Source organism: Adiantum capillus-veneris, chromosome 16 (genome assembly GCF_014529385.1).
Source record: "Adiantum capillus-veneris isolate H3 chromosome 16, ASM1452938v2, whole genome shotgun sequence".
NCBI lineage: Eukaryota > Viridiplantae > Streptophyta > Polypodiopsida > Polypodiales > Pteridaceae > Adiantum > Adiantum capillus-veneris.
This window is the reverse complement of record NC_140946.1, coordinates 57687715-57710757: the sequence shown is the minus strand read 5'-3', so window position 1 is coordinate 57710757 and position 23043 is coordinate 57687715. Positions and strand designations below refer to the sequence as shown.

At 38.6% G+C, this 23043-nt stretch overlaps 1 non-coding gene and 1 pseudogene across 1 annotated transcript; one reads left to right on the top strand and one right to left on the bottom strand.

Annotated features, from left to right (window-relative positions):
• Positions 1–15214: 15214 nt before the first annotated feature.
• LOC147439104 (uncharacterized) lies at positions 15215–21745 on the top strand (annotated as a pseudogene).
• Positions 15336–15645, bottom strand: LOC147439105 (signal recognition particle RNA). Its single transcript, XR_015184685.1, has one exon.
• Positions 21746–23043: the final 1298 nt, after the last annotated feature.

The window sequence follows — 23043 nt, the reverse complement described above, 5'->3', positions numbered from 1 at the left end:
CGTCATCACTATTTCCACCATCACTTTGAGCGATTTTGTGGAAACTCCAGCTAGACACGTGTGTTTTTTTGTTGCAATTCTTCCACTGGTTGTGCATGCATGCACTACAATAGCAAGATAGTTGTCTGTGTGTGATGGAGGAGCCATCTTGTTTTGAGTAGCCCCAAATAGAATATATGGAGCGTGCTTAGGGATAGCTTCACAATCCCATTTGCTCTCCCGGGACACTTCTCCAAGCTTGAACTCCCAAAACATGCTCTACCTGTCTATGCTTGGAAGGGTAATGAGCTTTGGACCCATCGGACAAATGCTAGCGAAGAAATTGCACAACATCAGTTGCACATTTGAGCGTAGCTCCATTGCTCTTCAGCTAATCGTGTGTAAGTTCCCTTCTCAAAAACTGCTCATGTCCCATCATGTTCTCCTTTCCCGTGGCCACTTCCAAAGAAGTTCCACACCATCACTTTCCCTGTCAAAACAACATATCTACCAACAAAATAGAAAAGCCTTTTTGCCTTGAACTACAATGCTGCCCCATTTGACCAAACCCAGTGCTGGCTAACATCCAAGCCTCTATCTTTTATCCATTGACAATGTAGCATAAAGCAGTGTTGGACAAACAAAGTGTCACGATTTTTATCATCAAAAATGAAAAAGTGCAAAGTCTTTTTTATCTCAAGTCCAACACAATAGTAGGTAATGTGTACAAAAATGGTGACCTAAATGGAATACAATGAATGGACTGGATCTCATTCTGCTCCTTGAATGAATAATTCTCAGTAAAATCCACCACAGATACAACAACATCTTCAGGAAAATGCGTGATGCACTCTTTGAGCTGTTCAGCGTGCCATCGATACACAATGTCATGTTTCATGAAAAATTGGAGATCTTTTTTGAATACCTGTAGCAAATCAACAATGATCATCTCCTCGCGTAGAAGTTCCTTCCTTTCTTCTTCTTTCCACCTTCACATTTTCCTGTTTCCACATCCTTAAATACTTTGAATTTGATGGTTCTTGCATCCTTTAGCAGCTCCAGTGGACAGCATACAAATTTCTCTGCCCCACATTTTGTACATTGACCCATGTGGCATTTTAGACCTTGGTAGGTAGAGCCAGCTTGCTTGGGACACAATAGAGAATTTATAAGCTTTGAAATGCTCTTCACATTGTACTTTGTAGCAACACATGTTCCTGCAAGTGATGAATCATTGCACATAGTGCATGCACATTTGCACAACCCACCATGCATTACAAATGCTTGACTAAGCATATGATTCATATCCTCCTTCAAATATGCAATTTTCACATGGTAAATACAACAACATGTCAGCCTATCCAGTTAGCTTTCGCACAAAGTAGGGCTTCTGTGATTCAAAAGCACGAAGCTTGATTGCTACATCCAGATTGGCATCCTTGAAACGTTGGTAGAGCTCAGCCTGCATTCCACAATAAGAAAGCTTGAATGACAAAGAAATAATGTGTCAAAGCTACCCATTAGCTATCAATAGTAAGCTGTAGCTATTAATAGCTATCAAAAGATATGAAATAAAAATCACTAGCTATAAATATCTATAGAAAAAAGCTATCATTATCTATCAAATACCCATAAAGTAGAAATCACTAGCTATAAATAGCTATCAAAAGCTATCAAACAGCTACTAGTAGCTTCGGTATACAATCACTGACTATAAATTACCTTTCACCTAAAGCAAACACGTGATCATTCACTATCAATAGCTATTACTATCAATAGCTATCAGAGAGCTACCAATAGCTATCAAATGGCAGTTATCAAAATCAATAGCTATAACTAGCTATGAAATATCTAAGAACCACTATCAATAGTTGAGAGGTAGCTATCACCGCTATAAACAGCTTAAAGATCTGTCAATAGCTATCTACTTCACCTACCAATAGAAACCACAAAGCATCACTAAACACTAGCTATGAAATAGCAATCACTAGCTATGAAAAGCTATTATAGTTATCAAAGAGCTATTATTAGCTATTGAGTAGCAATCACTAGCTATAAAACAAGCACTATCTATGAATAGCTGCCAAGAGCTAGCTATCCAATAGCAGTCAATAGCTATGAAACAACCACTAGCTGGGAAAAGCTATCAAATAGCAGTTACCAAAGAGCTATTAATAGCTATGAAATAGTAGTTATGAACATCAATAGCTATCTAACAGCAATTACTATCTATAAAATAGCTATCAAATCGTAAACACTAGCTATGAAATAGCTATCATTAGCTATTATAGTTATCAAAGAGCTACTCTAGTAGCTATCGTGTAGCAATCACTAGCTATGGAATAGCATAGGCTATGAAATAGCAGCAAACACTAGCTATGAGATATCTATCAAATAGCTATCAATAGCTATGGAACAAGGACTAGCTATGAACAACTATCAATAGCTATCAAACAACAATCAGTAGCTATGAAATAGATTTAACTAAAGAAAATACTTGAGTATTAGCTATTGATAGCGATCACTAGCTATAAAATGGCAATCATCGGCTATGAAATATCTATTATTTAGCTATCAAATACCAATAAATGTCTATAAAATAGCAATTTCTAGCTATGAATAGCTATCGATAGCTATCAAAGAGCTACCAATTATAGCTATCAAATAGCAATTACTACATATAAAATATATTTCAAATAGCAAACATTAGCTATGAAATAGCAATCACTAGCCATGAATAGCTATCAAATAGCTCTGACTAGCTATGAAATACCTCATACTAAAGAAAATACTTGATTATTAGCTATCAATAGTCATCACTAGCCATAGAATGTCATTGACTAGCTATAAAATATCTTGATTACCTATTAAAAAGTAAAATTTGGCTATGAAATAGCAATCATAAGCCATGAACAGCTATCAATTGCTATCAAAGAGATATTTTATAGAAATCACTAGCTATAAAATAGTTTCACCTAAGGCAAATACTTGATCAATAGCTATTACACAACTGCTAATAACAGAACAATTATTAGTATCTATCACTATTAACAAGTAGGTAATTACAAAAATAGTCATTATTGGCTATAAATATAAATACCAATCAGATAGCCTGGCAGAAGTTATGTAACAACACATAGCTACCGGTCAAACTTTGACGGCTATCAACTGGCCAATATAGCGATCGCGAACAACTATGACATATATTTGACTAGTTATAAGATGATACAACATAGCTAGTGGGTAGCTATGAAGTAAACTACATTTGATAGCTATTAGTGTGGCAAGAGTTATCTATAAAACACGGATAACTACCAGTCAAAATTTGACAGCTATTAACTAGCCATTGCCAAAGATAACTATAATGAACAGGCATGCAACACATAATTGGCAACAAAACAGATAGATAATGGTCAATAATTGGTAGCTAAACCCTGGCAATAGTTATGTAAGTAATTCAAATAGCTGTGTAGTCAAAAAGATTCTATAACCGGCAAGAGTATCTAACAAATACAAAAAGCCACTACATGGCATACACTTTCTTCCATATTGTGATACTTCCAATAAATGGATGGGATGTTCGATATAATTCTTTCGACCAATTCTCTTTTGACTTATGTCTTTTTTGTTGGGGGATACAGGAGTCTCAAGCATCCAAAATTTGACTATTATCTCCTTTAACTCTTCAAGTATGCGAATTTTTTGAAGACTCCGATGACATGTGGCAAATGACAAAGTGGTCTTCTCAGTTTGTTGGAGTAGCCGATTCTTGGCTCCATACAAGTTCCTTCTATGAATAGAAAGTAGCTTAGAGACAAAATTAACATTAAAGCCTTATGCCTCCTCTGGGATTTTTGAGTCCAGAAGCATCATCATGGTAGACCTCTTGAGGAACATCCCATCTTCATTTTGTGGCCTCTTCAAGTCTTGAAGTGTGTTCCGAATATTTCCTATCAGTGTATCTGCAAAACAGGGTGTTGATGTTTTGTTATTCTGGATATCTTTCAGTGAAGTGTGCTAAATCATCTGATTGAAGATGTCTTTCTTGGTGTCCATGTCCATTCCACTTATGCTTTGAAGTACATATTGTGAAATCCCTTTCGCTATCTTTACTCCTTTTTCATTTTTGACGATTTTTGCACAACCCTGTGCCTTTGTTAAGTCTTCTATTCCTTTGGCTTCTCTTTCAACAACCAAACCTACATCTACTCTTCTCTTAAATTGGGCTCTTTGTTCTCTCTTGCGGAAAGCTTCATATTCCCTGATCACCATTGCCTGCTTCAAGTCCTGGAATGAACCAACCATAAAAAACATAACACAGTGACTTATTTACAATCATCAGCTAAGCTACAAGAAGCTTTAGATAGTGCAGTCATAATCAAAAAGAGACTTTAGGGCAACATACCACCAAGGCATCTTTAGATTGTGAGCAATATGAAAATGGAATTGCGAAAGGAAACTTTCCCACCTTTGTTTGTCGAAGAGCTTGGTCTGCGTCATGAAATACTTAAGGCTTTGGTGATCCATTTGCAGAATGAGAGGAGTCCCCAATAAATAGTGCTTCCACAAGTCTAGAGCATGTAGAATTGCTAAGAGTTCCTTCTCATATATACGTAGAGCTTGCTCAATAGGGTCGAGCTTTTGACTTTCATAGGCTATGGCATGGCCTTCTTGGAGCAAAACAACTTCAAGGAAATCACCACAGGCATTGCATTGGACCTTGAATGGCTTTGAGAGATCCGGTAGTGTAAGCACAGGTTGAGAAATAATCTTCTCTTTAAGCTTTTCAAAAGCATTGTTCTCCTTGGTGGACCATATATACCTAACATTTTTCTTTGTTAAGTCATGTAATGGTCCCGCGATTGTGAGAACTTTTCTATGAAGCATCTATAGTATGCACACATACCTATAAAGCTTCTTAGTTCATGCAGATTCTTTGGATTAGGCCATCCTTTTATTACCTCTAGCTTTGATGGATCCATGTGGATGCCATCTTGAGAGATAATGTGACCTAAATACTGAATCTCTTGTAAGAAAATTTCACTTTTCTTTTGATTAATATAAAGTTTATTCTCTTGTAAAACTTGAAATATTACTTGGATGTATTGCTTGTATTCGTCTAATGAATTAGAGTATATGATTATATCATCAAAGAACACTCCATTAAAGCTTCGATGAGGCCTAAATAGCTTCTCCATTAGACAATTAAATGTGGCTGGTGCATTGGTCAAGTCAAAAGGAATGACAATGTACTCGTAAAGACCAAATGTAGTGCAAAATGTGGTCTTTACAATGTCTTGATCAACTATCCTTATTTGATGGTAGCCACTTTTTAGGTCAATCCTACTGAAGTAGGTTGACTCCTGTAGCTTATCAAATAGGTCATCTACCCGTGGAACGGGAAACCTATTCTAAATAGTGATCCTATTTAGTGCCCTATAGTTGACACACATATGATGTGTGCCATCTTTCTTTTGCACTAATAAAATTGGTGAACAAAATGGATATGAGCTAGGCCTGACCATGCCTTTCTCAACCAACTCATGCACTTACTGCATAATCTCCTCTTGTTGATCTTAAGAAACATGATAAGGAGGTTTATTAGGCGGTGAGCTTCCTGGAAGAAGTTCATTTGCATGGTCTTCATCCCCTCGTTTGGAAGGTAGCTCACAGGGGATGTCGTCAACAAAAACATCTTGGAATCCCTTGAGGAAATTAGACAAGTCTAATTCCTTTTGATTGCCTATATCTTCTTTTTCTAGAACATTAGGTTCATTTTGAGAATCTTTAACAAAAATCATGTACACGAAAATAGAGCTCTTTATTGACTTATTGAAATCTTGCTTATGTATAATGGGTATGGTGCTACTCGACTCCTTAGCATCTATGTACATATATTTTTCCTTGTACTTTAAGCAGGTTTGTCTTTCATGTAATTTAACATTGGCAGCCCTGCAATCAAAACATGGTGTCCCTAGGATTACATCCTCATGTTTGAGAGGAGAGATGAAGAAATACTCCTTGTCCACATAGCTTTGGAAATGGAGCCTCAATTTCTCAATTAAGGGAGTGACTGAGGCTTCTTGTCCCTGAAAGCACCATTGGTAGGTTGGACATCTCCCATCTCATATGCTTGGAAGCCTAGCTTGGTGGAAAACTTTGTGGATACGAAATTGTGAGTAGAACCAAGGTCAAAGAGAATGAAAGCATCATGTTCTCTTACCTTTCCCCAAGCATGACATAGAGGAGATCCTTTGTGATGAGCATCCTCTTCTTGAATTTCAACTATGGAAGCTTTAGGAGGCTCATTACATGTATTCTTGTGGGGGCAAGCATGATAGGAATGCCCTTGCTCCCTGCACTTGAAACAATGGTTATCTTTTTGATAATGCTCTAGCTCTTCAAGAGAGAGTTTATTTTTTCCTTTTTAAACTCTCTTTTCCTTGGCTTTGTTGTTGTTGGAGTTACCTTTGGGAGACTTTTGGATGTTGTCCTTCCTCTTAGGCTCACTAAGGTTATTGTTTTCCATGGGCTTAAGATTTCTCTTAGCCCCTTGTTGGAAGTTGATTCTTGAAGCCACCATGGTATGGTGTATGACGGCATATATGGTGCATGGACTTTGGGAGTTAACATACTCTGCCATGTCCTCAGATAAACCTACACAAAATTGTTGTTTTTGCTCTCCGAAATCCATCTTTTTGTAGACAGTGGCTTTGAGATGTAAATCCCAAAACTTGTCCATTTGTGATTAGATTCATAGAGAGAGCTTCAAGCTTCGCCATTCAGTGATTACTTTGTCTTTGACATTGCTAGCCAAAACCTGCTTCATGATGGAAGCTCTTAAAGCTTCCCATGTTCATGGAGATTCACCGTTTGCTTGTGAGTAGACCCCCATTTCCTGGAAAAATTTTGAAAATGCATAGCTACATGAAGTAGCTTAGAGGACTCCATGAAGCCCTCATCTCCAAACGCCGCATCAAATTGTTGGATAAAGGCCAAAACTTTGTCACTAGCACCAAAGATGCCATCATAGGTACTGAAAGAGATGTTCTTTCCTCCCTCTTTGAAACTGTTTATCTTGGACGACCTTTTTCAGGCAGCATAGGATTTCCTATGGCCTCTTCTCTTGGGGGGTTCGAGAGCTACACCATCACTTTCTTCAGAAGAGGAAGAGGATGAGGAGGATGGAGACAAGGGTGACCTATTTCTTGCCTTTTTCTTCTCTTGTTCCTCCTCTTCTACACCATTACATTCTTCAGAATAGGAAGAGGATAAGGAGGATGGAGAAGAGAGTGACCTCTTTCTCGCCTTTTTCTTCCCTTGTTTTCTCTCTTCCCTCTTTGAATTATGGTGAAGAGGAGTATGTGATGGTCTTCTCTGTTTAGGGGGTGTCGGAGAGCATTTTGCCCGTCGTCTTTGTGGAGTCATCTCCGTCGAGGTGGTAGAAGACTCGCTCATTTCTCCTTCTTTTGGTGGGAGTTCTACTGTTAAAACTTGGGCTCTCCTTTGAGAGGGAGATGCCTCATCAAGTGGTAAGTTTTTTAGCCCTTCGTGCGGATCCTCCTTTTCTTCCCACAAAGCCAAGACAACACTGGTTCCTATCAAGCTTCTAATAGCTCAATAGTGGTTAATACATAGGCAAGCCCTGTAGGAATCCATTATTATGGCCATAGATCCCAACGGTATCCCCATTAAATGCATAAAATAGGCGTGCTTCAAGGATGAAAAATTCATATTCTACTTACTCTTTTGCAATTAATAACACCAACCATTTGTAGCAAGCTTAAGGACCTTGCTTCTTGATCAAGAAAAGAGAAACCAATAGCTCTAATACCAATGTAACATTTAATGCACTAGTAGCTTGTGTGTAGCGGAAAATGATAACATAGTGAGCATTTCATTAAGAACAAGTTCCTAAGGAGCATAGAGAGAGTATTTAGTTGAAGAAAGAAACATAGCAATTACATCTAGCTAGTTTGGCATAGACAATTCTTGAAAAGAGAGAGAAATAGAACAATTGACATTAGTTGAGGACCGGATTTACATGGGTCCAGTCTCTTCTCCAAAAAGGATTTGTATTATAGCTTCTCCCATCAAGGGAGACTTTTGTACAATACAATCTTTGTGTTCCTTGAAAAAAATCGTTTGTGCAATGAAGATGGAAGCTTCATGAATCAAAATATGCTTGAAAAACACACCTAGTGGGCCTAGCCTCAATCCCAAGATCCACACCTTCAAAGATGGTGAGAGCTAGCAGGGAATGAGAAAATATTGAGAGGAAGAAGATGTACCTTATGAGAAATAAGTATTCTCATCACATAATCACTCAAATAGCATAGCTTCGCTTAGTAATTAGCATGGTAGAGGAGATGATCATGCAATTGAAGCTTGGCTCTTGGTTGGATTTGCATTCCATAGCCAAGAGTTGTTGGTGTAGGCCACTACTTCTCAATGCTTGGAGAAGGAGATGGAGTTCTTGGTCAGCACATGATTTGTGTGTGTGTCTATGGTGTAGCAAAATTGGTTAGTGTAAAATGCCAACCTCTCTATCTTCTTGGTCAACCCCTCTTCCCAAATGCTCTTGTAGAGCTTATCCAATAACAATTAAGAAGCATATATGATAGCCTTGTGAAAAGTGTCCCCCTTTCCCCTTTTGCAAGAGCTTTAGGTAATTAAAATAATTTATTCAAACTCTCATTGAACCTTTTAGTCTTCTAGCCAATAGGAATCAAGCAAGCCATTGGGCTGCGCTGGATGCTCATTAGACCCCTTGGTAGTCTATCGAATAGTCTTCTAGGGAGCTTAAATTTTATTGGGTCTTTTATCAAGAACTTTTTAATTGATCAGACTAATTTTACTCTAGCCTAATTCTCATTGGTCCACCTCTATGGCCATCCAATAGGATTTGAGGGGAGATTGGGGGTATCTGGGCTAGGATCCTACCATGTGTCAATTATTCCATTTGTGTAAAGGGGGATCTCGAGAGTGTGTCTGTGTGTGTTTCTCTCTCTTCCTCTACCTTTAGGGCTCGCCCCCTCCTTCCTAGGGATGTGGGAAGACTTTTTAGTCTTCGCATAACCATCCAATTTTCCCACTTTTGACCAATATACTTTTTAATTAATGTTTGGAAGCTTAGACTATGGAAGTCTTAATGGAGTTGAACCAGGTCTTTTAAGCTCCAATGATGCACATTGCTCTTTTGCAGATTGTCCCCCTTTGGATCCTTATTTTCCCTCCTTTGGATCCCTATTGAGGATAGTCTTGCAGCCTTACCAATATTCTAGCTTTTACTCCCCTGGTACCTCTCCATATTAAATGATTAGTTTAACATGAGAAAATAATTTAAGAGAATTAGATATTAGTTTTATGACAAAAAGAAAAAGGCAGCATCCTTATTTCACAAGCATCGTAAGAGTTGACTCAATGAAAGTTGGTATCAATAGTACGTAGTCAACAAAGCGGCATAAGCCATCAAACCCAAACTAGATGCCGAATATCTAATGTCCCTTGGAGCAAGGAGTACCAAGACTCATTACATAATACTGCATCATTGTCCCTACAAATGCCAAAGGAAAACAATACCAACCCTCAACCTCCCTCCCCTTTTCTTTATTAACAAATTGTCAGTGCAGTAAATTTCAAATCATTTACGCAACAATATTATGTCAGAGTACAAAAAAAAGCAAAATGATGCAAGTTTTTACATGTGTAGTCAACTTGTTCATGGAAAAAACACAATTAACCCAAAACTCCCATTATAATTTTCAGTCACCGATTGGTATTCATACCAAGGAGTATCAACACCTAGAAACATTTAGGTGGTGCAAAATATTGTAAAGAATGCAATAGAAAAAAACAAATCTATTTTTGCTTAGTACCAACTTATGGAGCCTCCTTATGTTCAACCGTCTCCATAGCCACGCACTAAGAAAATGTTCAGGACCTCAAAAAACTCTCTTTCACATACACACAAAAAAAACAAGCCAAGGCTAAGTGAGGGGCATAGAGAAACCCTCACATGGTTTTAAATACCCAGTTGGTACATGTTCTAAGGAGCCACAATCTTGGTGAATCATCTTTCAAATGTCATCATCAAGAGGTATACGCTATCCAAAGGCATCCGCCATGGTTAATCCAGTAGGGAGGGAAGGGGGGGGGGGGGGGGGGGGGGGGGGGGGGGGGGGGGGGGGGGGGGTTTGTTTGGTTAGGTATTTCTTTGGAAAGTGAACAAAAACAGAGAGCAGAGTGAATACGATAACTGGCTAAGGGTAGACACGGGGAGTGAATATGCCAGAGCAGACACGGCATAGAGTGGGGAGTGATGCCAGAGTAAACACGGCATAATTCCCAAGTATGGGTTAGCGAGAAAAGAATCATGCTTCAATAAGGGGGGCTTTTGTGTGAATTTAGCCCCTAAGGAAAAAACCTACTAAGGTAGTGTATCCCATGTAGGGTGGAGAAAATTGAAAACATTACCGCCTGATGTTGGGGGGAGGCCTTGAAAATATTTATAAGTTGTTATGGTCTAATACTTGTATCCGTACTTAAGTGTGTGTATGTGTGTGTGTTGATGTATTAAACTTAATACGTATACGCAAAAGAAAATGAAGTTTAGACGTTTGTCTTTAGATTACTAGACAATGATTTATACAAAAATGACTCAATACTAGTTTCATTTTTGTACAATATAGTAAGAATGAGGAATCATTCCCATAATTATATAAAAAACTAATGGATTCATGAGGGTTATATTGGTTGAAAATATCACTTGTCTTCACGGTCAAAAAACACTACTAAGCTAAACCAATTTGAAGTAAAGATAGCGTTCTCACTTGCATCCATATAAACAAGACAACATATTTATCAACCTTGAATATCTATTATAGGTGTCAAGAAACCTATCAATTGTTATTCTTGTCCTACTTAAAATGGCTTTAGCTTAAACTACCATCCCATAAAGTTTATTTGTTCATAGATTTAGAATAAATAATGTTGTAAATCATCAGAAGAACATCACCCTTTCTGATGCAAGTGGCCATACTTGTCTTTATGATAAATTAACTTTTGTTTACAAATTTTGAACCATTCTTAAGTTTTGTTTTTTAAGTTTTGTATAATCCTCCAAACGAACCCATATTCTTCAACAAGTGTCTTGAAGTTTCATGCATTGTTATGTTTGTTAGAGTGACTTGAGAAGCTATATTATTTGATTTTTTTTTCAAATTTTGAGCCATAAACTAAGGCCATCCTCTTGCCAAGCCCAAATATTGAAAGTGTATAATGAATTGAGTAGGTGCTCCCAATTTTGGGAAGGGGTTATTAATTAGAATCTGGCTAGGACAAGGTGCCAAAAAGTTTTGGAAATCAAATTCATTGGTGCCTTGACACTTTTAAAACAATGTCCACCAAATTGTATAAGATAGTTTTTAGGTACCCAAGAAATGATATTACAAAGTTCTTATTCATTTAATGGTGAAGGTGGATTTAGATTTGATTTTTTAATCCATCTAGGTTTGTGGGATAATGAGATTTTTGAAAACCCATGCATCCAAGCATTATTGAAGCTAAGATGTTTATAAGACCAATATCTCCGTCAAGAGAAATATTTTCATAGTAGTGAGTGATATCGGCCGAGAAAAGGTAATAAATTTAATATAGGAGGTTAGGAGTGACTTCAAACAAAGTTTTGATAAGCCAAAATGGATTGTAGTGGATATTTGAAAAATCTTTACACATTTTTTTGTTTTTTGGCACACATGAGCTCAAATTTGGTGAAGATTAGATAAAGATAAGTGGTAACATCCTTTGTAATATTTGTGTAGATACCATTGGAGACATCAGATATCCATCTAAACTTATGCTTGTGAATTTTATAGGTTGTAAATAAGATAGGTAATTTACTTAAATACATATAATAGGTAATGGTCTGAAATATTGGAAGGATTGCATTAGGAGATAAGTCGAGGGGAATGAATTCAACCCTAGTAAGTTGGATATGGGTAGCATTGGGTAGCATTCCAAGCTAGCTTTTTACACATAATTGTAGTAATACTAGAGTCTTTATCAAGTCCCACAATAAACCATTTTTTGTGAAAGCATTTGGAAGTAGCTACCAGTTTTTGGGATAATCCAAGAGTTCTCATGGTGGATAACCACTTAGGTGTTAGTAGAGCTATCTTTTTGTAAAAAGAAATCTTCTACTAGATTGGCTAAGGCCTTCTGAACTAACATCTCCAATTGAGAGTATTGACTAAGTCAATCAAATAGCCAAGTAAGGTTGAAAGGGCAAGATGTGATTTTTCTCAAAAAATCGGGATGTCATTTAAACCTTTAACAACTATTTTTTGAACTTTGAGATTTTCTAAGATTTTAAGATCATAGGTACAAACATGATTACCAAGATTATCAAAGTTTTTATAGAACTTATCATATTGTGATGAGGAAAAGCATTATGAAATAGTATTATTTGAAAAAAGTAAGTGTTGTAATAAGATTTTTGATGGGCTCATGATAGGTTCATCCAATCATGACACTGTTAATAATATCATGGTGACCAAAAAGGACATCAAAACATTCAAAAAATTAGATTTAGGCAAGAACCAATCTATGAGTTCATTGTGATAGAGACAGTGTATATAAACCAAATCCTTCTTTTGCCTCTTTTGGAAATTGTCCTTTTCCTACACGGGCAAAAAAATTCATGCACATTACTTTAAATTACAAGTCAAGTCGGTGTCAAATAGGGGCATTCCTTCCTCTCCCTCTAGCAAAACTTTGAGTTGTTCATCTAATATGGACAATTAAGGAACCAAGAGTTAAAAAATAAGTAAAGGAGCAATTTGGTGTAGTAAGATAATTTTTCCTTTTAAGAGAGGGGGTGCTATCTTCTTTAATGCTATAGATTAAGCAAAGCATTGGAAATTTTGACTCCTTTATAATTAGCATAAGTAGTAATATAGGTATCAGGTTCAATTGATTTTAGTTCTTTGAGAATATTGAGCATCATCCCTCTAAAAGCATTAAAAGAAATCTGGGCAATCACAAGGGATCGAGCCTACCCACCAAGCCAAGAGCAAAATAGGGAAGATGGAAATACACTGGTTTTGCAAGGAGGATATGATCAAGATGGTTTAGAATGTACCAAATGCCATGGTCAAACCACATAATACTATATTCACAAGTTTCTTTAGGGTCAAGAAATATGCATGCACACTTTAGGTAAGTCCTATTAACATTCCAAACTGACTCAATGTAGAAGTCAAGATTGCCTTTGGCAAACTCCATGATCCCTTTTGTGCAAATGTAAAGTCTTGCATTAGAAGCACATTTAGCTTGATCGATAAAAATTGAGGTTGAACAGGGCTTTAATGAGCTCTCCTTTATCCACAAATTTTTCACCCTTCAAAATTTTAAGGTGGAAATACTCAATGGTAGATGTAGCTAGGTTAGCAAGGTAAACCCAATTATTGCGAAGTAAGGGAGTAGAAAAGCTTTATTAGGTAAATCGAAAGTTGGTGGTCAACACCAAATTACTCGACTTCAATTAGTTTTATTGAGATAAAAGGGAACACCTTAGATACCTTGGGGACCATTTCCAAAAGAGTTTATCTCAACAGAATAGTCCTCTTGATTAAGGACCTATAGGAGAGGCAAAAGTAATGACAAAACCTGGATAAACCACAAAATTTTTTTAAGATCTTGAAAGTTCAACACTAGAAGAATAAAAAAGAGCAAATTCTTGATTATATTGTTGAGCCAAAATAGGGATAAATTTAGAGATCATGGTACATCCATCCTCAGGTTCTTTGTCTCGATTAGTAGGGATTTTCACGCACCAATCATTGAATGGCAGCATGTTCAAGATAGAGGATTTTGTTTTACTAATAATTGATAAGGAAGAGTCATAAATAAGATGGGAGGCTTCCAAGTTTCCACCAATACATCAACGTACAAGAGGGCTAGAATTATGAAGGGGTTTATAAGGAAGTTCAAATCCTTAGGAGAGGGCTAAGGATTGTATAAAAAAGATAAAAGATTAGTTGCAGAGAGGTGGCTAGTTAGCGTAAATGATCTTTTTTGTTTTTGGCTTTTCTATCAAGATAAGGCCTGGCTCTAAAGGGAAGGGTTTTATGTGTGGGGTGATCTTTTAAATATTGTAGAATATATTTTATAATTTTTGCATGTTTCTTAAGGTCGTGGATAACCCTCATACGAATAGTCCATTTAAAGGTAGTATGTTCTTGAAAATACAAGATTTAAATAAATTAAAAAAGCGTGTGTAATTTTGGATTAACCTACAACCTAAATCTGGCAAAAACACTATATTAGAGAGTTTCAGACTTTAGAGCCAATTTGGAAATCACCAATGTTTTAAAAATTTGATCATACAGACAAATCTCAAACTATTTTTGAAGGCTAACTCCTTCCACAATGTAGTACTTGAAAAGATCTTTTGATACATGCTCTCAAAAGTATACAAATCATTAAATGCCCAATGTAGTACTTGAAAAGATCTTTTGATACATGCTCTCAAAAGTATACAGATCATTAAATGCCCAAGTTTCTCTCATCATTTGAAAATTGAAAATGCTCTTGACCCTTGTGTACAAGACTGGCACGGCTGCAAGCCGCAAGCAAACACAAGAATCTGGCTTTACACCCTCTTTTTGCATTTCTTCAAAAGCTTCTACAGGAGAGTTGGTGGTGGTCCATGCCTGGCCTACATACATGTCCACTAAAACATTTCCAGCAAAATAATTTTCCCTGCTTAATTAGATTTGGGTGCATTTCTCGATTGTACCTGTGTTCGCACAGAAACGAATGTGATGACCTCCGGATGTACGCCATCTACCCACATCTGCTCCAAACACTGCAATGCTTCCATAGTCAGCATGCACCACATTCCTCGCAGGTATCCGCTTCTGGCTTCATGGCTACATAGACACGTTGATGACCTGTTTTTGAAAGCTCAATATGCATATCTTGGGCGGTTTCTGCATCTTTTGAGTAAAGCAAGGATGGTGAAGCTGCAAGGGTTCGAACACCCTTTCCGCCTGTAAATTCGGCCACAAAGACTTAAGTTAAAGGCATCAGGAAGGCTTCCGCTGCAATCTACAAATGTGCAAATGTGCATGTGTGCCAATGCCTTCATCCGCCAGGTCCCTTCATCTCTGCATTTGCTAAGGAGGCCAGGTTCCCTGCATCTCTGCATTTGCAATAGAGAGGAAGCTCTGCCATGGCCCCTTCCTTGCATCTGCGATTGCTGCGCTCAAGGTATGTAGTTTGAAGAAGAAGAAAGGAAAAGGTGTAGGGGGGCGACGAATACGCGCTTTGTAAAGGAAGGAAAAGGTTGTTTGGAGGGCTGAGGTCTGTAGGAGCGGGGGCGGGAGGTTGATCGGGGGCTACACGAGGGCTGCGTTATCCCTCCACTGCCGGGAGAGGGGAGTCTTCGTCGCTCCGTTGCCGGCCTACACGCGGTCCCCCCCACTTCAAGGAAGGCAGACACCTCCCCCTACGAGGAGAAGCCGTGCCTCCACTCCAAGCTTGGAGACGGGCGCGCCACAGAATGTGCGGAATCCCCGGACCTGTCCGCCGCAGGCTCCTCCATCCGAGGACCCAGCCCAAACCCCTCCACTTCCGTGGATTACAGGCGACATTTCACCCGGGATGATTAGAATGACTGGCCCCTTGCACCCTATGAACCTTAGAGCTATGCAAAGTCGCCTCATATGTGGGATAATCATATGCTCCCAGTTCATCCCGCGTAAATGTGAATATGGTCCCCCCACGAATAAAGAAACCCTCAAGCATGAAGAACATAAAAAAGCATTTGCATTATCTACTCTTCGAAAAACTGGTATGCAAACCCTCGTGACATGCACATGGGGAGCCCCAAGAATTTCACACGCCTTTTGTTGCTCCTTTTGGGTCCTGGCAAGAGTTATCCATTACAAGTTTTCATCACACCATGATATGATATAGACTATTGCTCATCGATTTAGCAAAATCGCATATTTGAAGAAAGCGCCGATTGTACCACAAGATACCATCAAAATTGTGTTTGTTCATCATGGTTTCTTTATAAATGACCACTTTTAAAAGAGAGATTCACGCTTTTGTAATCGACTTTTGGCTAGTTGTTGTCCAACTTAAGCGATGCGAACTCTCGAATTTACTTTTGCTTTCCGTCCTAAAAGGAAGGTCAAAATGCGGCCACACTAATAGCACAACCTTAGACTTCCTTCTATGGTATACGATTGATTGTTAGCAAAATCAGGATAAGCACCTATCTTATTGCACTTTGCTTATAACAACATTCCAAGAGGACGGGCAATTAACACATATTGGAAATCTTGGCCTAGTCCTTGATACCTATAGAATATGTCCATATTATAGCCGACTCCTCTCTAAGGTGACTAAGTCAAGTCAAAGGATGCGAGCACAATACACTAATCGGTTGTATGCGCAATGAGTCCGTACCATCCCAAATAATATATTCGGGGTAAGAGTGCACTTAGAGGCACATAGCACAAACAAGGCACATGCTTGTATATATGTACCATCCCAAATAATATAACCGAGAGGAGGTGGTGGAAGTATAAATACGGGGTCTACCAATGATACAACATGGCCCACTCACAATGGGGGATTTGTCCCATCCAGCTTGTTTTGCATCACATAGGCTCATCTAATAATCTAGAGAAGGAGAAGTAGAAGCTACAAGAACTAGATTCTTTGATTTTAAACCTGGCTCTTTCTGTCCTATTTCTAGTTGCGTGCAATCTATTCAGTATCTCGCCTACTAGTGATTCATAATACGTGTTGGAATTAGGGTTCCAGGAAAACACACATAGCTTGGAGAAGACGGGCAATGCACCTCAATGTGCTTTGTGCCAGCATGAAAAACTGGGTTCCTCGCAATTATTAATATTCTTTGACTGTCAGTGTAGATAGTATTGGCAATATCCTGTCCAACACCCATAAGGCATTTGAGCCATACACACTCAACCGTAGCTGTGAAGACTACCCTGTACCCTGCCTCACAACTCGAAGTGGCCAGAGTAGGTTGCGTCTTGCTCAACCATGATATACATGAACTGCCAAGCATGAAACAAAAACCACTTGTGGACACTCGCGTGTCAAAGCAACTAGCCCAATCTGAGTCCGAAAAAGCATGTAAGTCTGGCGGCAATGATCCCCCCTTGGGATAAAACAAGCCAAGATGTAAAGTGCCACTAAGGTAGCGGAAAGTCCTCTTGATATCTTGCCAATGCTCAGACCCTGAGCTATGTATAAATCTGCTGACCTGTGAGACTGCAAACTGAATATCTGCCTCGTGTTGCACACATAAATGAGGCATCCAACAGCAGTTTGGTAAAGAGTGACATATGTAGGATCACCAGCATCATGAAGACTCAATTTTAAACTTGTTTCCATGGGAATGGCAATAGGTTTGCAATCCTCAAGTCCAAACTTACATAGCAATGTCTCTATGTAACTTTTCTGACACAAGGCAGTACCACCATCACACTACTTAAACTGTATGCCCAAGTAATGATGCATTCAGATCAACCTTATATTCAGCAATATGTCTCTCATTTGGTCCAGTGATAAAAAAATCATCTACATAAAGAACCACAATGAGAAGTACATCACCCTCACGCTTTACATACAATGTCCTTTCTGTTGGAATGTTACGAAAGCCTCGTTTGACCAAATGAGTCTCAGCTTTCTCATACCAAGCATGAGGAGATTGCTTCAACCCATACAAAGCCTTCTTACATCTGCACACTTTGTCCTCTTGTCCTTTCTTGACAAAACCGCGACGCTGCGTTACATAAACTTCCTCAAATATGTCACCATTCAAGAAAGTAGTATCAATGTCTGATTGATGTACATCACAGCCAAAATGAGCTGCCAATGCACATAGAAAACGCAGAGTAGTCATACGACAGGTGGGAGCAAAAATCGGAATGGAGGGTGCCCATAGTACATTTCGAGACATTTTCAGCCATAGCCATAAATTGTTTGAAGCACATAAAAACTTTGGACTTCGCTTTAAGCGGAAACACCCATGCATGCTTGGAGTAATCATCAATGAAAGTCATGAAGTAAAGGTAATTGCCCAAGGGCGGAGTTTGCATGGGCCCACCAACATCACTATGCACAAGCTGCAATCTGCATGTGGCCCTAACTGAACCATCCTTTGGAAACTTCGAACGCTGCATCTTACCCAAAATACAGCCTTCACAAACATGTTTGACAGGTGCTTCAAGAGGCGGCAAAGAAGAAACCATTTCAGATTTTTGCAAACGCAGCAAACTGACAAAATTCAGATGACGAAAACGTGCATGCCAAAGTTTTGCATCTGAAATAGCCCTTGAATTTGCAACTGCATTTGCAAAATTTTGTCCACACTTGTCATACAAAGTGAGCTTATATATCCCATGACACAAAAGACAAGATGCAAAAATTTCATCACCAAAACTGAGATCATGAACTATACATCTATCATCCACAAATTTGACTATAAGTCCAAGTCTAGCAAGTGCAGATATAGACAAAAGATTCTTCTTGATCCCAGGTACATAAAGTGCATCAACAAGAGTGAAAGAACTACCATTAGTAGCAGTAAGCACAATCTTTCCAACCCCCTGAACCGGATAAGAGGCATTGTTGGCACAAGTGACTGAATTCCCATGAGGGACAGACTCAAGAGGGGTGAATAATTCATGATGTGAGGTAATGTGCTTTTAGCACCACTTTTGAAATACTACACATGTGAATCTGCAACAACTAACATCATGCATGCATGATGGACAACAGTATTGTAAGTGCACTTTGCACTAAAGGCCCATTCTGCATCAACATCAGCATCAGAGTCTCCTTTCACAGAAGACTCAACAATGGTTGCATTTGTAGTGGAACCAACATTTGCAGTGGAACCACCCTCTTTCTTCTTAGCCTCTTTGGCCTTGAACTTAGGACACTGCTTTATCAAGTGATCATTATCTTTACAATAATGGCAACACATCTTCTTTTTGCCCTTATCACCAGAATTTCCACACGAATTGCTGCCAGTAGAAGCATTAGGAACAGGTGATTTTCCACTCGTAGAAGAACCATAAGAAGTGGTTGCTTTGTTGCTACCACCCTTTCTTTAAGAAGCAATAAAAGCGTGTTCAACTACATGCTATCTACTCCTGCTTTTTTTGAAAATTGACTCTTGAAACAGCGATGTGCACAATGCATCAAACTTGACAACTTCAGAATTTCCTGGGGTCATAAGTCTCCAAGTACTAGCAAAAGTCTGGTAAGAATCTGGTAAGGCATCAAGAATAGTCTGCACAAGGGAATTGTCTGAAATGACTTCACCTGCAGAAATAAGTTGCTCATTGATATCCTTGACACCAGCAAGGAAAGTGTCCACATGCATAATCTTCGACTCCAGATCTTTATGTAGCAATGCACTATTAGCCTCATGGCAACTTGCATAAAGACCAACCAGATATTCCAAGCCTGTTTTGAAAATTTCGTTGAACGAATGTGAGGATTAATAGTGCACTTCACAGACAACGCAATCAATGCATGAGCCTGCACATCCTTTACATCCCAATGAGCTTGTTCTATCGTAGGCAAAACAAGTCTTACAGCAAGACCTGCCACATCCTCAATATCGACTACATCCTCAGAACCAAGGCGTACAGCAATGCCCTGCACAATATTCCAAATGGCCCTTTGACACAAGAACATGTTCATCATCTAAGCCCACATAGGGTAATTGTTCCCATCCAATCTGTCCTCAGCAGCAAACATCTTGAACACATCTGTGTTGTTGTCAGCCATGGAAAATGCTTGCACTTGATGTGAAAATTTCCCGAAATGAGGAGAAACTGAGTGAGACCAGCACGTGCTATATAGCACAACCCGCAGTAGGCTATATGGGACAAAATGATAAAATTCCATGTGCAAACCTGACTGTAGTGGAAACGGAGGCTGAAATGAGCCCGAATAAAAAATATGAGCAGACTTAGATTTACGAGCTCTCCCAAAATTTTTGCCGAACTGCGAACGCTCACCAAAGCTCACTGAAATCGGAGAAAGTGAGGACGCAACCTTCTCGGGAGGACGCAACCTTCTCTAATACCAATTGTTGGAATTAGGGCTGCAAGAAAACACACACAGCTTGGAGAAGACGAAGGAAGCTCAAGGCACACAATAGAGAGTGTATTACTTAGGGTAAGCTAGATAGTCCTAGAGTGATGGGCATATATACAATGCACGGGGGAAAAAACCTCCTAGAGAGGGAAAAAATGCCCCGGCGGTCCTAGTGTGTTCACACACAACACTACCACATGTATATGGTAACAATACCTACATATTTTTCATTTTTTCAACTTTTTAACTCAACATGTTTGACCAATTACTTTGCAACACTAGTAAACTAAAATTTGGCATCAATCAACACTAGAGGTGACCACTAGAAACATAGGAGGGGCATGATCCTTTATGATTATGTATCCTGGGGAAGAATTGTGCCACATCCTTGCCATACTTATAGATGATCATTCTCTTATTTTTGCACTTAGGCACTAGTCCAACGAACTCAGTAGCCAATGAGATGATCCATCATGTACATAAGGTAGTGCCCACCATGAAGCCCATTTACGTGCAGAGATATGTACTCTTGTTCGAGAAGAGGTATCGCATGGATTTTTATCCACTCACAATCGTCCGTATAAGCATCGGTATGCACGTCAAAATTTGCATCCGTATAGGCGTTGGTATTTGTATCTAAATAATCATCAGTATTATAAATTTTGATTTTTTTCAAAAAAATTGGGTCTCCCTCAGTTTTAGCAATGCATATACCAATGCCTGCCAACAACATTGGTAATTTGGCATCAGTAATGAATAGATCTCTTATGGTGTTTTGAAAGTAAAAAATAGGTCAAATCAAGTGAATGTTGAAACCCTTTCATGGGGGAAATGACTCTGGACCTCATTTCTAGAAATATTTTGTCTTCTCCAATAATAGCTCTGGAACCATCTACTTCTATGTGTACAAGACCGAAGTTGTTAGGGATGATGACTCTATGAGGTTGGGATGATGAGATAAATTTGAGGTGCGAGATGAGGATGAGGAGCAATCCACACTTCTTGCTAAAGAGAATGGTAGGTTGGGGGTCATTAAACTTGACAAGGCTGTTGTAGGATTGTTTGTTACTCTAGCAAACAAGCTTGCAACAAAATCCCCTACTGCTCCTATATTAGAGGTGCCTCCTATAGAATGTAAGTCTCAAGTGAAATGTGTTGTGTCTAAGAAGAGCAAGGGTGTAAAGGAGAAGAGTGGAAAGGATGATGAGGAATAGTGATGAGGATGGTGAGAAACACGACAATGATCATCATGATGATGGTGATTTAGATTTTGATGAAGAGTATGAATCTATTGAGAAGTCATCTGAGGAAGAGTAGATTAATCTCACCATGAAGAGAGGCCTGCTCCCATACACTAATTGCCAATGCAAGAAAGAAAGCCAAGGTGTACACACCAACAAGAAAAGCTAAGCCTAAAACACCATACATTCCCTCGTCTACACCAAGGTAGCAATAGAGTGGCTAGAAGGCTCAATCTACTAACAAGACACTTGAGAAGGAAAATATTAACACACATATATCTCCAAAGAAACTTGGTCCGTTTTTCTGCCAGCCATGTAGCACAAATTTCAACTTTGAGAGTGCTCTAATTGTTATGTCTCTATCATAGGAGAGGAAGTCTAGTCTATGACACCGTTGAGATGGATCTCCAGTGTTCGAATGGACGTACTGTGAATCCTGACCTATGTCACTGATCTTTTTTTATAAAAGGAGGCTAAGGCCTCATTTGTAGTTATCAACCCCCGCTGTTGTGGTAGAGTACCAATGGTTATCCCGTGAGGCTAGGAGTGCATGATGTCACCTTGAGGAGGTGAGACCGGGTGGTATGGGATGCCCGATATTACAAATGCACGCCTATATCCTCAAACGTTGGCCCGCCTACATCCTCAAATGTTGGACCCAACAAGGGGTTGCTATTGGTGGAATTTTAATTCATGCTCCATGATATGAATAAGAGGTGAAAGGCAAATACCTAGTATGGTGTCTTGTTTTTTGATTCTTGTTTATGTTGCTCTCTTTGTATTTTGTGATTATTCAATCAATAATTTTTCTAAATTTATTTTGATTTAATGAATCAAAGTAGTGAACAAGTGTTAGGAAGATTTCAAGAAACAAACAGTGGTATTGGAGCTTTTAAAAACGCTCCAAACTGTGTGTAGAATCAAAGAAGAGTGCTTCTTGTGGACAAATCAAATAACTTTGGCATGAATACTCTCAAGAAGATCGCTTTTGGAAGGCTCTCTCTTTGCTAAAGATGCAAGAACAATAAGCTTCCTCATCTCAATAGTTTCAATCATAAGAACGAGCAACCTATTTCAAAGAAAAGGATGCAAACAATTGAAGAAGATCAACAAAGACAATTCATGCATCACTCACACTCATAAGGAGCAATCACAAAGTGTTGAAAATCAGCCTCAAAGTCGATCAAAGAGCCTATAATCATCAATGAAACAAGGAATTTCTCTCTCAATTGCTTCTATTCATCATTTTGGATTGTTCAAAGGCTTTGCATATTCAATGGAGGTCTCCGTGGAATTGTCTAGTTCATCCAACATACACAGATCTCATCTTATTCATTTTCTTATACTCTTTTTTTTTCTTTTTTTGATTTTGACTCTTGCATAAATTTTGGATTTAAATCTATATTTTAACTTTTATTTTTCTTGAGTTAACCAATTATGACCACCCAAACTTCTCTTGTTATTGATCAAATCATTGATGTGCTTATTGAAGAGCTTGAAAAGGAATGTGTTGCACATACTCTCTTTCAAAAAAATCTCAAGAAGTTACAAAAGCAGAGTTCCCACAAGTGCAATGATGAAAATGACAACAAAGATAAGTGGCTTATCAAAGTGATTAATCATACTTTGGATGCTTAAATCAAGACAAAACAAAACAAGATCTCTA